The sequence below is a fragment of the Hippoglossus stenolepis genome, chromosome 6 (assembly GCF_022539355.2).
Source record: "Hippoglossus stenolepis isolate QCI-W04-F060 chromosome 6, HSTE1.2, whole genome shotgun sequence".
In the NCBI taxonomy this organism is placed as follows: Eukaryota; Metazoa; Chordata; class Actinopteri; order Pleuronectiformes; family Pleuronectidae; genus Hippoglossus; species Hippoglossus stenolepis.
This window is the reverse complement of record NC_061488.1, coordinates 19442625-19458735: the sequence shown is the minus strand read 5'-3', so window position 1 is coordinate 19458735 and position 16111 is coordinate 19442625.

Sequence of the window (16111 nt, the reverse complement as noted above, 5' to 3'; positions counted from 1 at the left end):
ATTGCTGCTTTGACCATTCTAGGATCAGAGCCACCTACTTTATCACGAGAGTGTCCTGACTGGAAGCCTCAGAATTGGCATCGTACCCATTTAGTACTTTGTTTTTATCACGACCTCCCGTAAACCTGCTTTACATTTCGGATCAATAAAGAGCTATTCCTGCAGCATCACTCAGAGCTTTGGCTGCACGAGTCAGACGTTTAAACACTTTTTCAACACATACCTTGCCTTCAAAACCCATCGCCATTCGAGAACATATGGGATTGAGTCCCATATCATTATCATTAGTCAAAGCTTTGTTTATTTACACACATAAAACACTCATGAATGACGAAACAACCATTTCACACGGATGAACAAAGCAAGTGTTATCTTGCATGTTCAAAAATAAATGTTATTTGCTTTGACAACTTTGAGGCTAAGTGTTCCCTAATAAGCGAATTACACTGCAGATGCTACGGCTAACATGAGATAAACATTGACATTTTAATTTGGTTTAACTCAACCAGCTGATTTTTCCTTTGTCTTAATCAAAGAGATAATGTATAAAAACCTTCGCGGGCCTGTGACACCAGTAAGTCTCTGAGGCAGGTGTCTTACCATATGCTGCATTAATTACACAAAAGTCTTTAATGACTTATAACACTCCTCGTTACTGAGCTGTACGACAATATGCCCTCCATCCGTTTCCTCTGTCCCTGGTGTTATTTATAGCACACATTACAGCCTAAATAGCAAGGGAGAGACGTGAGTGCTCGGTATGAAGCGGAGAAGTGAAATTTCATGTTCAGGGAGGCCCATGGGGAAGGGTATGAGACAGAGATATGAGTTAGTCAGATGGGATTATTTTCTCTGTTGCTAGGTACAAGCAACTACAGAGGGACATTCAAATTACCTCAGTTCAGGGGGAAGGAGAACAGTCACAAGGTATGACTACTGAATATTCAATTGTTGTGGAAGCCCTCTCAGGGAGCGAGCATGTGTAGTTGGGACTGTATTTATCAGGTCTGCTCGCTCCCTGTATGTAAGAGTGGGCGCACGCTGCGTTCCAGAGACGTTCCTCTGCTGCCTGCGAGTGGGACTTTCAGCACCACGGACAGCACCGCTGCAGGAGGCAGCTGAGTCAGACAGGAGACACGAGCCGATCCTGAAAATAACACAGCAGCTCCCAAAACCTGTAATCACGTCTCGCTTATTCTAAAAGCCTGGACGCTCACTTCTGCAGCGGGAGAGGAAGGTGACGCACAGCACATTGGCTGAAGTGCTCACAAAGTTCGAGCCACAAGCAGGTCACTCCTGAAGATGGGAGTGGACGATTGAAGCCCTGGTGTTTGGGTTTTCTATTTACTGCCTCTTTAATTGAACAAAATAAAAGAGGAGCTCTTTTTGGTGCTGAGCTGAGTTGGGACATGCTATGACCTGCACGATGAAGGTCATGTTACAAAAAAGCCCAAACCATGGATGGGCTGAATTGACTGAGAATGCCGACGCTGCTTTTTGGTAGCGTTGCAAAATAGGCTACTTTTACCTTTAGTAAGACTTTATGAAGGCAAAAACTGAAAAAGAAAAAAACAGTTGTTCGAAAAAGTTTTACTGTCTTTTAACAAGTTAACAAAAAAAATCTCTTTCCAACATGTGATGTTCTATTAAAACCTGGATGGATGATTATGGACATATACAGTAACCTTTATTGAAGCAGTTATTTAAAACAAATCAATAATTCATTCAATCCATAAACCATTACCATCTAACTTTAATATTCAATTTCTACTATTGCAGAATCTTTGCTCAGATGTGAGGAAGGTTCCGCCTAAAGACATCTGCTCCACTCAGAATGAATGTCCACAGAAATAAATGAGAAGAAAGACCAAACAGCTCAAACACAACAGCAGCAGCAACTTATGACATAAACATTAACAAGCTCTATTTTTAATAGAGAATAGTAATAGTGAAATGTATAAAGCCCACAGCCAATGATAGTGTATAAGATAATACTGTGATGACAGCTTACAAAGTCAGGTATGTATGTCTGATAAACTTGCTTTTTGGAATCAGACAAGTAGCTCTCATCTGTTTCACTATAGCAGGACAAGGAACAACCAGGACAAGCAAGAAATAACTAATCATTGTTATTTACTGAATCACTCACAAAACTACAACCCACGACACACAATAAAAGAAGTGCCATTTCCTGTTGAGGCTCTAATGTATTGTGATCATCAGGAGGAGCCAGTTATTGCCTCTTCAGCCTTCAGGCACAGTGGGAGCAGCTAAGTCAAGACCACTAGTTTTTACCAGAAAGCCTTTAGGGTGTTGGGTTTGATAGATGTGTGAATGTACCAGTCAGGGAAAATCTAACTACAAGATGCTAATGTTTGCATGATGGGAATTGTAGGCTCCATTGACCCATCCTGGTGTCAGTGTATCTCCACTTCCACTGCTTTGACTGGGACCATTCTCTTTCAATGTGTCTCTTGTGAGTCTTCTAACTTAATGGCTGTGAGACACTAAACCACTGGAGGACCCATTTAAAACTGGGATTTTATGTGTTTACCTGTGATAAACTGAAAGCTCCAGAATTAGCATTTTAAGAACATGCAACATTAAAACGCTCCGTTATATTGTATGTTTATGGATTCTTGTGAATTCGATCAAAAGTATCTCAGTAAATACATAATATAAAATGTAATGTTCTATAGGAAACGTGTAATCAATCAAACTGCAACATTTAATGGCACAAACTGAATGAGATCTGATGTTATGTTGCCACCGTGAAGCAAAATGCAGATTAGCCATTAGATTGGTCCATTCTAAGAGCCAATGATTCTTTTATTTTATTGTGGGGACGCCTGCTGTTTTACGAACTGTGAGCTTGTCCACACACATTGGATCATTTTCTGCCTGAAGGGTGGATGAACCTCCACTGACCCCGAGCTCTTGAGGCTTACTCATTGGGGCTCTGGATGGTGATGCTTGGCCTTCTGCCCGGAGCCAGGACACAGAGTCTCTGTGGGCTGAGGGCAAGGAGACATGGGCTGACCTCAAGGAACACAGAGTACTGCCAACGTCTACAGTGCCAAAGGATCAAACACTGACTTTCATCCTAATTTAAGAAAGCAAAGTGCAAGATCAACGTGCTGTAAGTGTGAGAGGTGCCTGACAGGGAGAGGCGTAGACGGAGGACTGTGAGGTCACACAGGGGTCCGCGGCTTGAAGGAAATGGCAGCTTGTCCACGGGCGGCATAAAAAGCTGGACACAAATGTGAAGGGACAGCTGATGACAACACAGTCAGCAATGCTAAACTAATTCACATTAGACTATTGCCTGCAATATTCCACAAGGCGTGCTTTTCTTTGTCCTGTAGCATGTAGATATCATCGCTGCATGGTTCAATGGTATGAACTTTCCCACTTCTTAGTCCTGAAAAGTGTCACGCAATGCTCTAAAAATAAAACAAAAAACAAGTAAGCAAACAGGTATTCAGTCATTTTCAAGATTGACCTTGTTAGAACCTGAAAACTAAACATTACTTCAACTTGCCCCAAGAATCACTGATTGTTCCGCTTCTATTTTTCTTATGGTGTATTTATCTCAATGGCTAAATTACAGACATCATTTTCCCTCTTTCACTTCCGCATCACGATGTCGGCAGAGGAACTGAAAAACCATGAAGTGGATTCATGCAACAGATGCTGTTTAGGGCCCTCGACTGGCCTGTGTTGGCCATTGGATTTCCTGTTGGCTTGTAAACTCACATTAAAATAAACATGAAAGAAAATCAATGACAATTTCAACACCGTTCACTTCTGTCATTGTTGTTCATCTCACCATGTCTCACTTTATTTGTCTACTTAACAGCACCTTCGAAATTCAGTGGAAGGTCCTGCTTTTGTCTCTTTAGTGGCTTGAATCCAAAACGAAGCACTTTGTAAAATAAAGTGGACAGGCAGGGAGAACCTGGTGCCAAGTTCCTAAGAAGTTCAGTTTATGTGAAGTCTCAGGTTCCTGCAGCAATCCTCAGCGTCTGAATCCAGTTGGATGATGGTCTTGATGGAGTGACACACAGGAGGACCATGGAAAGGACCAGGGCCATTTCACGGGCTTAAGGAGAAAATGTATGTTTAATATATGAACAAGCAGTTAGTGTGTTTAGAACACAAGTCCAGTAAACATATAGAGGAACGTTGACATTAGTTTGGATCCATGCGTCATGAATGTCCAGTTCTCTCTCTCCTCATCTCTGTGTTTTGTTCTTCACTAACTCCTGTCTTTCTTCTCTTGCTAATTATAGCAGCTAAACATTGTTCTCAGTGTTCGCCAACTGGTTGCTCAGTTTGTCTGCTGCTCAGTGCTCGGCAGGAAGCATACTGTCAATTCATTAGAGGTTATTATTATTGTAACCATGGCAACAGAGGTCCTCAAACCTCAATGAGGTGTTTAGTTCTACGACTGTTCCATAAGCTCAACTGTATTTTTATTATTGCCTCCACCAATGAGGTTGTGTTCAAATTTTGTCTGTCTGTCTGCAGCATTACAGAAAAACTACTGGACAGATTACCACCATTGGTGTAAGGCTGTAGTTTGGATCAGGGAAGAACAGATTCAATTTTAATGTAAATCTGGTTCAGGGGGCAGATACAGATATTTTTCATTGATTCTCGGGGAATAATTCATGGAACTTGATGACTATTTTTTTTAGAGGGTTGATATATTCAAATGCGCGCAATTTGGTGTGTATCCCGATGAAAATGGTTTCATTAGTGGACTGTTGGGACTGGGTATGTGCTCTACAGCGTGACATTCTAGTTTTTACCATAACATGCCTGCCGACAGTAGAGCTCCATCAGAGGGGGTGGACAAGCAACCTTTATGTTGTTGGACATGTTGTAATCTCTGTTGTAATGATCTGTGGATTAGACTCAACATTCATGCGAGAAACACAATTAAGACCCAAAACATACATTAAAATGAAATATTAATCAAAATAATTGTCGTAAAATGTTTCCTCAGGCCTGAGAGGTATCGTACGACACTAAAACTGTGATTTTACAGCTGTGTAATAATGGTGTTATGAGAATCCATCTGTTTAAAAATACATTTGTACATCAGATTTCTCAGAAGCGCCAGAAAGTCGCGAGTCCTGCATTAAATAACGTACACGACAACATGCTCACACTACTGCACTTAGTTATATGACATGTTACACTGCTAATGCTTTCATAGTACACAATGATCCAAAGAGACATGTCGACATGGACTGAGCTCACATGTATCTATAGTTATATAAAAAACATGTGATGAGAACTACCACAACACATGATGTAGATTAAACTTACAAACATGTTCTCAGACAAAAGGAGAAATGAAAATCCAGTTCATCTAACAAGCGTATTGATAATATTGACTGTTTATGGCAGGTGAAGCTCAAGCACGACTCAGTCAGCAAAAAAAGCTGGAAAATCACCCAGGGCCTATTTCTTTTATTTTTATTGCATTAGTGGCTCCTTGCTGACGTGAGGTAATAGTGTCTGACGTGAGGTGAGAGCTTTCCATTCTACTTTGGATTTTATGGGAAGGTTCTGAACTGCCTCCTCTCCGCTGTAAGAAATTACCTGAGCTCTGACCCCCTCGCTTGATAAGGTGGACGCAGGTGATTTATCTCCCACGGAGCGGCAGCACGCTCATGAATATTTACAATATGTCTTTAGCCATGCATTTAGGTCAACAGGACTGCACTTTGTAATTAACATTGAAGCTACAGGTTAATAACTGCAGGTTTTTTTGGGGGTCTGTCTCTCGTCCTAATCTGATGAGATTAAAATGAACGTTCTGGTTGTGTTCAGTCACAGGGAATCTGAGTAGACATGTGCTGACAGATAGTCCCCAGATAATCAGCGTCTGTGATACCCCGGCGCTTTGACTTTAAATGCGATGTGTAAATGTGAAAGGACGAGGCAGGGGTAGCTTTGTAGTGTCTCTGATGTGTCTGATAATGTTTCTGTACGTCCCAGCCTCGCTGTGGCTGCTCACGCTGACATGCAGCAGTTAAAACTCCAGGTCTCCGATAGGTCCGAATGTGTGAAGTCAAAAAGACGTGGACAAAAACAAGGGGGAGCGGTGTTGGCTTTGAACGGTTCGCTCCCTGCTCCCATTCCGCTGCTTTTCCTAATTATGGCCAGACATTCTGCTGACAGACAGAAAGTGCACTGTGACGCCCAATCAGTACTCCATATATTATTTCGCCCCACTCCCTCTCCCGCGCTGCTAACCGTTATATTAAACCAGAAATGCGGTGGCTGATTTTCAAAGAGACTTGATTAAGCCTCGGAAATGGGACATGATTTCCCATTTAAAATTCATAACAGGCAAACACTTAAGTTATTTAAATCTCCTCCACCATTCAAGCAGTTGGTATCTGCATCAGATTGAATAATTCCACCTTAATGCATCAATCCATTTTATTTCAATTTAATAGCAAAGCAAACTCAGAGCAGCCCAGCGAGTCGGTTTTCTCTGAGGCTTGCCAATCAGCGTACAGGCCTCCACGATGTACTGCTGCTTGTAATTCAATTTGCTTGACCTTCCAGTTTGCTCTAATTGAAAACGGCCTGTATATGGGAAATGAAGATGCCTTTGTGCATATAAATTCTCCATTCACTTACCCTTTCAAACATGTTCATCTTCCTTCTATCTGTCTGCTGCTGAATAAAACAATAGAGCGTAATGGCCTGATCTGGCAGACGTCCTGTTCCCTGATGAAAGAAGGAAATTGTAAATGGTAAAGTGGTTCTAAGACAGTCACTCAGGCTCAGTTCACTTCCATGTAGTACACTGTGCATATTATGTACTTATCAGTGGAGGGATACACTCACCCTAGGTACATTTACTTTGTTAGTGTACTTTTCCTGTTATGATGTAGTAGATTGTTGCATCAGGGAAAAGGATACGCACAACAAGTACTTTTACTCTCAATATTTAAAGTATATCTTTAAGCAAGTAATTACTTGCTTTTCCTCAAGTTGAAAAGTTGATGTGGTACTTGATTACATTTTTGTCCTTTCCTTTGTACTTTTACTTTAATGAAATGTTCTATTATGTTTTGAATTTCCTCCACCACTGGTACTTTTTTGCATTGTGAATGAATTTAAACAGGCATACAATCAATCTGAGTTCCTACTTGTGAATTCATGCTGTAAAATAAAATCTACAATGGCATCTGTTTCATTATGTGTCATTTTTTTCCTCCCCTGATTTGTTCATGCAAGAGGCTGCTCTGCTGACAGAAAATAAAAAAACACCACGTTGTTAGAGTCAGTCATGTTTTAGACCTATATGAGGATCAGTCCACAGTACTGTGTGAGACACACACACTTTGTGTATAACTTACATTTGTAAGGTGCAGTGTTCAATCATTGTAACATCAAACATTTATACAAGTTTGGAAATAAGTTGTTGCTCCCTCCACTTCTGCTCCGTCACCGTTGAGGGTAAGAAGTCTGCAGCGTTTCTCACTCAGCTGTTTGAGCGTTGAGAGTAAACCTCAGTGTGCTCATAGGGATCCTTACCAGGAGCCTTCCACACACGAGCAGTACAGACAGAAATCGGGCTGAATAAATACAATGAGCCTGTCATATTGTAGATATCTACCACTTTAATAAATCCAACACTTATATTACTCATCTAAATATTATTTAAGTGGTCCATTAATCCCATCCAGCTTTTTTATGCCTGCTAATGTAATAAAAGCCCTGTTAAGAATTCAAGGGTTTCTGTCCACTGAAACGCTATAGGGCTTTTAATTTGAAATGGTTACAGGAACATTTGAGTTTGTATCAACTGTAATGGGGAAACTAGAAAGGGCAAACGAGAGTCAAGTTCAAAATAAAGCTTGTGATCAAAACAAGACTTTTTTCAAATTAAGTCACTGCAAACTGTAACCTGTTAACATTTGTGGATAAGAACAAGACTTCCTGTGAAAATGGGGCCTATTGTTAGAAAAATAGAAAATCCTGCATCTAATACAATAATAAAAGTTCACAGTCGAGGTAAATAAAAGTCCCGGCCATTATTTGAGGAAATACAGAATATAAATAGCGTTTCTACAGAAGCACACAAAACGAGATATACAGTAAACAGTCTTTCACCAGGTATGACTGGTGACTTTATCTGAAAATACTGAGGAATAAAACACACCTTACCCACTTTAATACACTGAGTCTAACCTGGACTTCACCAACAGCAGCTTCGTATAGACGACATTTACAGCTTCCTGACTTTATGACTCTTCTCTGATTGTACTTTTAAACATGTCAAATATAAACACTTCACTTTTATTTCAGAAGTAAAATGCCAAGTGTGTGTGTGTGTGTGTGTGTGAGGGGTGTGACGTTGATTTAAAAGAAGTGCTGAAAAATCTATTAAGCTAAGCTAATGGCGCGGCTGCTGGTGCTTCTGGCTAACACACTCTACTCGACTTGGCAAGAAGTTTTGGAAACGGTTCCCACTGCGGAGTTCATGCAGCCGTCAGCATTGCTGCAGATTTGTAGCAGCCATTACTGGATTTGGCCACGGCAGCAGAATTTCCATTAAGACTTTACTTCACCACAAATCATCACAGACACGTCTCCTTCCTCACCTTCTCACTTGGACACAGCTTCAGTGGTGTTACCTGTTTTTATTTGAGTCTTTTATGATCAGACACACACGCTCGCCATCTTTCATTTGTCAAAGCAGCAGGGCGCGCGGGAATCATCGCTCCTCTTCCACAGTGTGTCCCTGTCTTTGATTCGAAAACTCACTTTTCGTGACCACCTTTGAGTAACACATGTAAAAAAAAAAAAATGCACTCTCACACTGAACATCATCAAAAACTTCTGAGGCTGAAAAACTCCTGGAAGAAAGCCTCTCAACTGGATCGGGCCGGTAACTGAATATTTTTGCCGTGCAGTTATCATAAAGGAATATGTTAAATCTCAGTGTTACTTTTGATCCAAACTTCTCATTGGAGGCAATATTTGGAGCATAATTTACCTCAGAACTATCTCCACAATCTGAAATTCTCTTTCTACCTTTTCTGAAGCAGGAGGACTGACTGTGAACCACACAAGCTGTGCTTACACTCTTTTTTTCATTCTGACTGAAGATTTGGGGAATCGGTTTTATACAGTCTGGTATTAACGTGCATCCAAGCATTTATCAGAACAGCTGTGTGACACAGTGATACAGTGATAAATACGTCACGCATTCATCTTCCTCGGCCGCCATCTTCGTTGGGACACTCATGAAGACTTCATTGCAAGACTCAGGCCTTGTCTACACTACTGCAGACATTTTTTCGAACAGATATTTTCCACTAAGTTTAGAAAAAAATGCATAAATACAAAATACAAAATGTCTTACATAGACAATACAAAATGACTACGAGCACTCAAATAAGCAGACCAGGCCAGTAGGTAGTGATAAAGTCTACATCAACAATCTGTCGAATACCAGACAGGAACACTGAGGTCCCAGTGAAACCGTAATATAGTAATCGGGCGATGCAGACGCCTTTGAATGTTGCTGATGTGGAGCAGTGATGTTTTCAGTAAAGCTGAATTAGGCCACAAACTTGTAATTTGACCTTGCAGTGTTAACCAAACATAGAGAAAAACAATATATAGCTATACATGCTCATTATATAAAGCAGCAGTGGGCACGTTGCACAAATACACAAAGTTTTTTTGAAAATCTGTACTTTGGAAGGCATTTGTAAGAATCTTATAATGAAACGCTGGAGTGTAAAACAAAAGGCACAAGCAAAATAGTATGTTTTGCAGTGTGGAAGAAAAACAACCTGAAGCAGTGGTCGGCTACTGGCGGCCCACAACCTGCCAGCAATAATATCTATCTTCACCTTATCAGACTGACAGAGACATTCTCGGATGCCGTGGGTGCCGATCTCTGTCATGGCAACAACATTCATAGAATCACTGCCTTTCAAGCATTTTGTCTATCAAAGAAAAAGCACAACGTTTGTTTTGTTGCTGTAATGCTGAGATTAATCACAGAGCTTTTATTTAGAAAAGTTTGCTCCCCTCTTTTATGTGACTCTCTTTCTCCTCCTTCGTGTTCTTTTAAATCTTGCTCTCTTCTTGTTCTCTCTGTTTCTCTTTGACTCTTCTCCTCCTCTTTCTTGATGCAGGCTCATCTCCAGCGCGTCCCACCTGGTCTCTCTCTGTATCTCCCGCCTCTTCAGCTCATTGTCTTCTTGAGTGAGTGGGGCAGAGCTGTCTATGGCAGAGCCGTCTATGTTTGCCTCTGTGCGAGCCTGCCCTCTTCCCTTTTCCATCACGGTAACGTGCTCCCCCGGAGCCATTTCATCTATAAGAGACTTCATCTCACTGATTACGGAGGAGAGGGCATCTCTGAGCCTGTAGCACATGTAGAAAAAGAGAGAGTGCAAAAGTGCAAAACAAAGCTATGCGTTGGTTTTTGGGGTTCGTATGAAACTGTCCATGTGTGGTGATTAGTAGAGATTTCCAAAGATTCAGGATGGGTCCATGCACTGGTTTGCGGTTATTCCCTGAATATGAACAACAACCGACAATATAATTGATGTATTTACATGTAAATAAGTGTTGAAATTACATTTTAGCCGTTTGATAACCCATCCCCCGCTGATGCGTGATTGAAACAATTTTTTGTTTTGTTGTCCACACTGCTTCGGAGTTTTGGAGCAGCTAAAATTGAGAAGTTCGGGAACGCTGCTGGTCCCGTTTGAGTTTGAAAACTTCAGGGCTGTGTTTTATTGTTTACTACGACACACACATGCCTGGTGTATGTAAGTGGTCACATGATATGCGTTTTCAAGCATCTTAGTATGGACAGGGATTCAAATTGATATGTAGCCAAAACGCTTGTGTGGACACAGATTGTTTTAGATTTAGATTGTTTTTAGAAAAGGTTGTTTTCAAAGGAAAACTTGGCTGTATGGACGTAGCATTGATCAGCCAGACATGTAAGACACACATTTACTGACACTGAGCAAAGTCAAAATGCCAAGTAGGAAACAATAACAGAAAGGGGAGAGACAGAAAATGAAAGGAGAGAGAAACTGGCCGAAAAAGGAAAAATAAAGAAAACACACCGGACATGACAAGCTGAACAAAGGTGACCATTACTACCCAGCATAGGAAACATGTGGGTGATGCTCTGTATCCATTATTACCATCACTTCAGACTCTATACATTATTTCAGTTCTGCACAGTGCTGAACCAATGCTTTGATTAATGTAACCCTCCAGATTTAACTGGATACATGAGGATTTAACTTATTTGCTGGGTCTGAATGTGTCTGAGACGACTTCCTGCTGTGAGCACTTCTTTACAAACCACAGACAGTCTGACCCAAACCTGGAAACCTGCTGTGAGTAACATCATCGCCAAAAGAGAAGCCGCTCCAGCCATCGCATTAGAGAGGTTAGTGTGACGTGTGTGTTCAATAATTCACTACGGCCCCTGAAGGATGTCATAAAATTTGAAATGGCCCTTGATAGAAAAAGGTTCCTCACCCCTGATCTAATTTAAAACATTTTCTTTAAATAACTGACATGACCTTTTGTGCTTTAGAAGAGTATATGTATACAAAACCGTGGGTGGCCCAGATGGGTCTATAACACTGGATTCTGAAATACATGTAGAAAATTGTGTGTGTGTGTGTGTGTGTGTGTGTGTGTTCTTGTGTATACTCATTTTTGTTACCTCTTTAGGACCTTTTCCAGCATGAACACTGACCCTGTCAGGACCAGTAGACCTCATGGGGACCAAAGCTCAGTCCTAAAGTGGCAAAACATCATTTCTGAGCTCCCGGTAAAGGTCAGTGGTCACATGTGAATTGTGGTTAAGTTAAGGTTAGAGTCAGGCATGACATTGTCAAGGTGAAGGTTAAGGATGAGGTTTTCGTTGGGCTGTCCAAGGAAAGGAAGTCAATGCAAAGTCCTAATAAGGATAGCTGCACAAACCTGCGTGTGTGTGGACACATGTTAATGTTAGTCTGTGCATATGGTGGCAAACTGAATCATGTTAATTATCATTCAAATTTCACAGCCAGAATCAGTGGATAAAAGGAACATTTTGGGGAAGAGGAAGAATGTAGATGTCCCCACACATTTATGTCAGGATGGAGTAATCAGATTAAATCTTGTACACTTTTTCTTTTAATCGATTTATGAAAATTTGAACCAGCTTGGTCCTCTTTATTCTGATTGAGGTGTTCATATAGAACATTTTTATTCAGTTAGGTCTTTGAACAGATTATACTCCGATGATAAGCTCCACGTAAACACACCTACTGTGGAGGTCCCATTCCGAGATGCATAAAAGTGTAAATACACAAGCATATTTAAACCTCAGCAGGCTGAATACGCATGCAAACTGGAAAATATGATCACACAGTCTTGGATTTGGCATCATCACTCACTTTGTGTAACTGCTTCTATCATAAAATCTTTAAGAGTGCACCGGCCCTTAATATATCATTGGTTTATTATCCGATAAACCCACATGAACTCTGCTTTTAATGGCTGCAGGAATTATTGCTGCCCACAAGCTTAAGAAAACTGAGGGGGACAGTTTTCTCAGGAATTCCAGGCTTGAGGGAAACAGGAGGGATGTATTTCTCTGGCACACTGTGGCAGCGGTTGCTCTCCCTTTCCTGTCTTGAGCTGAGCTTCTTTACAGTTGAAGGAGCAGGATGGGCTGATGAACTGTTCAAGGACACCTAACAGGTCACCTGCAGGGAGTGCACTCGTGTAACCTCCTTTATTGTAGTGGGAATACTTGTGGGCGTTCTGGGAAACAAATCAGCTGGTACGTAGCTCACTCTCATGTGCACCCTGAACATCACGTACTCAGATGGTAGCTGGTAAATATATATTCTATTTTGACAATTCTCAAGACTGGATATACTGCCATGATGCCCTCCCAGCATCATACACACAGAGCAGAGGCCACCACGCTTTGTCACACAGACAAAGAGTGCACAATGTGAAGTTTTGTGAGTGGAAGTGAGTGGAGAAGATGTCCTGCGCTCTCTTACAAAATGATGTTGTTGAGATTTCTAAGTGGGTACGAAGCGAATACCTGCATATCGTGTGCAGGACACCGCTGCGGACATCCTTCATAGCTGTGACTTTTATGAACCACTGACCCAGTTAACCCCCTGACCCAAAATCTTTCTGTCAGACCATTAGATAACAGAAGCTGCTGCAGCGAGGAGCTCAGGTAAATAGGATATCTTTTAAGATTTTACACCTGTGCTGCATCCAGACGTATGAAGAGTGGCTGCTGGGTGTTTCAGCATCAGGCCTCGAAGTATGAACATAGTGGACAGCCATGTTTTTGCTCTGAATTTAATACTTAGCATCGGTGGTTTGGATTTATCCAGAGTTATAGACACCTTCTCTTTACTATGCTGCCCCTGCAGCTTGACTAGGAGGGACAGTGCAGAGAAATACGAAAAGAGAGCTTTGTAGAAAAACAACAAACTTTTGATTCACCTAGTCTCAACTCAGACTGACGAAGCCTCTGTAGCCGCTACTAAACTTTCCAATGCATTTTCACTCAGATCAGGGGCTGTTGATTTTATCCCCTATCAATTATAATGAAAGCAGGACGGGATTAGTTTGAAGTGGAGGAATGATTACAGCAAGAAAAACACACTTCAATATTCAGATATAATGTTTGATCACATGTGCACTCATCCTTGGAACTGCTGATTGTAAAATCATTTTAAGAATCAGTTCAGATTATTACAACCTGACAAAGTGATTGAACTCTCAGAAACAGCAGCATTGTGAAAAGTTAGATCTGAACACGGTAAGAAACACAGATTTACAGGTTTGAAACATTTTTGCCTTTTTGACAGGAAATCCTAAATCACAGAAACAAAATGTTTGTTGCTGTTAATCAGTTTATTACAGACCGAGCTTGTGTCTGTGCCTGATGATCATTTCAAATTGCAGATTCCATGTGTACTAAGTCTGTTTCATTTCCTGCTGCCTTGAGAAGAGCAGTGGGAGGAGCAGCATGTGTAAGGCTGCCATCTACTGAGAGCTGATTTCAAAATGGATGTGAGAGGAACACTGATGCTGCCTCAATACAAAACACTCTTTGCACTGGATGAGTTAATTGAGTTTCAGTTTGTTAAAGGCTCTTTCACACACTTCACATCTGATCTGATGCAGCCGCCCTCCCTCCCCATTGAGACAAGAACAAACAGCTGCTTTAGCGTTACTCCTCCATTTTACTTTCTATTTCACTGTTAAAATAAGAAAACCCTTTTTTTAATGCTTGTAAAAGTGATTCCACTGTCTGTCAGCTTTTTCAAACATAATTCACATGACACACAATTTGAACATATTCGAATCGCGTGCACACACTCAATCAGGGTTGAAAAGGTCACGTTCTCTGCCAGATGTGGTGCCTCCTGAGCTGCTGCCACCAGGTGAGCCAACAGATTTGTTATAAGGAAGTCACCGGGTACAAAGACTTTGGAAGAATTTGGAATTCAAACCCATCATTACAGAGCGAATACAATCTTTCCCCCCACGCTCGATTGAATTATTCTCGAATTTCGAATAAAAACTGACAGCCCTACCAAATTCTTATGTAAGCGTTTGAAAGTGTATTTCAAACCTGTTGCTGATGTAGCCACACCCCAAACAGTGATGTCACAGCAGGTGTCTTTTCCTCTGTGGTAATGTGTTTGTTCTCCGCTTGTAAACTGCTTGAGGTCGATCACCATTACACACACACTCGCTCTCTTCCCTTTGCTGTGCGAGCGCTGATCCAGGCACATGAGGAGGAGGAGGAGGGCTGGTTGCTAGGTTGCATGTTCCTCCAGTTTCAAAGCTCTCTCCGGTACCTGCATCGCTGTGTGCTCTCACAGACGTGCGCCCACTCACGCGGCTCAGGCCAGGGCACCCACACACGCACAAAAACACACATACTAACACACAGATGTGCAGTTGTGGGTAGGCGTGGGTTTCTCCCAAAAAAATCAGGGCACTACCAGGCACCATTCCACGCCGAAGAACATCAAGACGGCCTCTCTGCCGGGACAGTTAGACAGGAGCCGTCTGACCGCACTAACAAGGTGAGTAGACAGTTGGAGCTGATGTGGAAGGTGTCTGTGCCCCTTCAGGAGGAACAGACAACAACTGGACTGACGGTGCTAATAAGGTGTCAGCGCTGCTCTGCCCCTCGCCGAGACAACAGTTGTGCAGCTCACACCCAGCACCGCTCCCTCTGACAGGAATCAAGGTATAAAAAGTGCAACAAGGAAGATTTTATTTTACATTAAACAGACAACGTCAGCTGACATCATGAATCACAAAGTGGAGCGGCAACAGAAAGGAGCATCCCATACATGACGGAGGTGCTGGGAATTATTTTTCCCGTTTTAGGGATGGACGCTGACGGGAAACATTTCTCGCACAGGTAGTGACGCATGGAAACATGAAAGAAATAACTAAAGCTCAGATGAAGCTAATATAAATGAATATAAAGCCACTGCCCACTTCTTAGGTCTGATCTGTTCATTGAGTCAACCAATTGCCCCCGGTTGGAGAAACAGTCAGAGCTTGGTGGGCAGACTTAAGAATTGTCAAATCCTTCTACATAGCTAAGGAGCTACATAGCAGCTCCCACTGAGTAGCGTCTGAAAAAAGAATGAATTGCGGTGACGTTAATGGACACTTGTTGGTCGACTTCTCAAATAAACTACTTTCAAGTCAACTGCCATGAATATTAAGAACTATTGCATAAAAATAGCATCATTTTCACGACAATTAAGTTGGTGGAATTCCTACAGCTCTTGCCACAGACTGACATGAAGATGATATCAGGCTACACAAGAATAGTGCTCAGTATAGCACATAGCAAGGCCCAACAGTCCTGTTCATTTCAATCAAGCTGTACCAAATTGCAAACATTCATAGATATCAGTTCCCTAAATATGCCTGATTTCGAGAATCGGTTCAGCAGTAATCCTGCTAACAGACAAACAGCCATGAAAACAGAGGTAATGAATCTATTGTTTCTGGTTGAGCCACATCCAGTGACTATTCT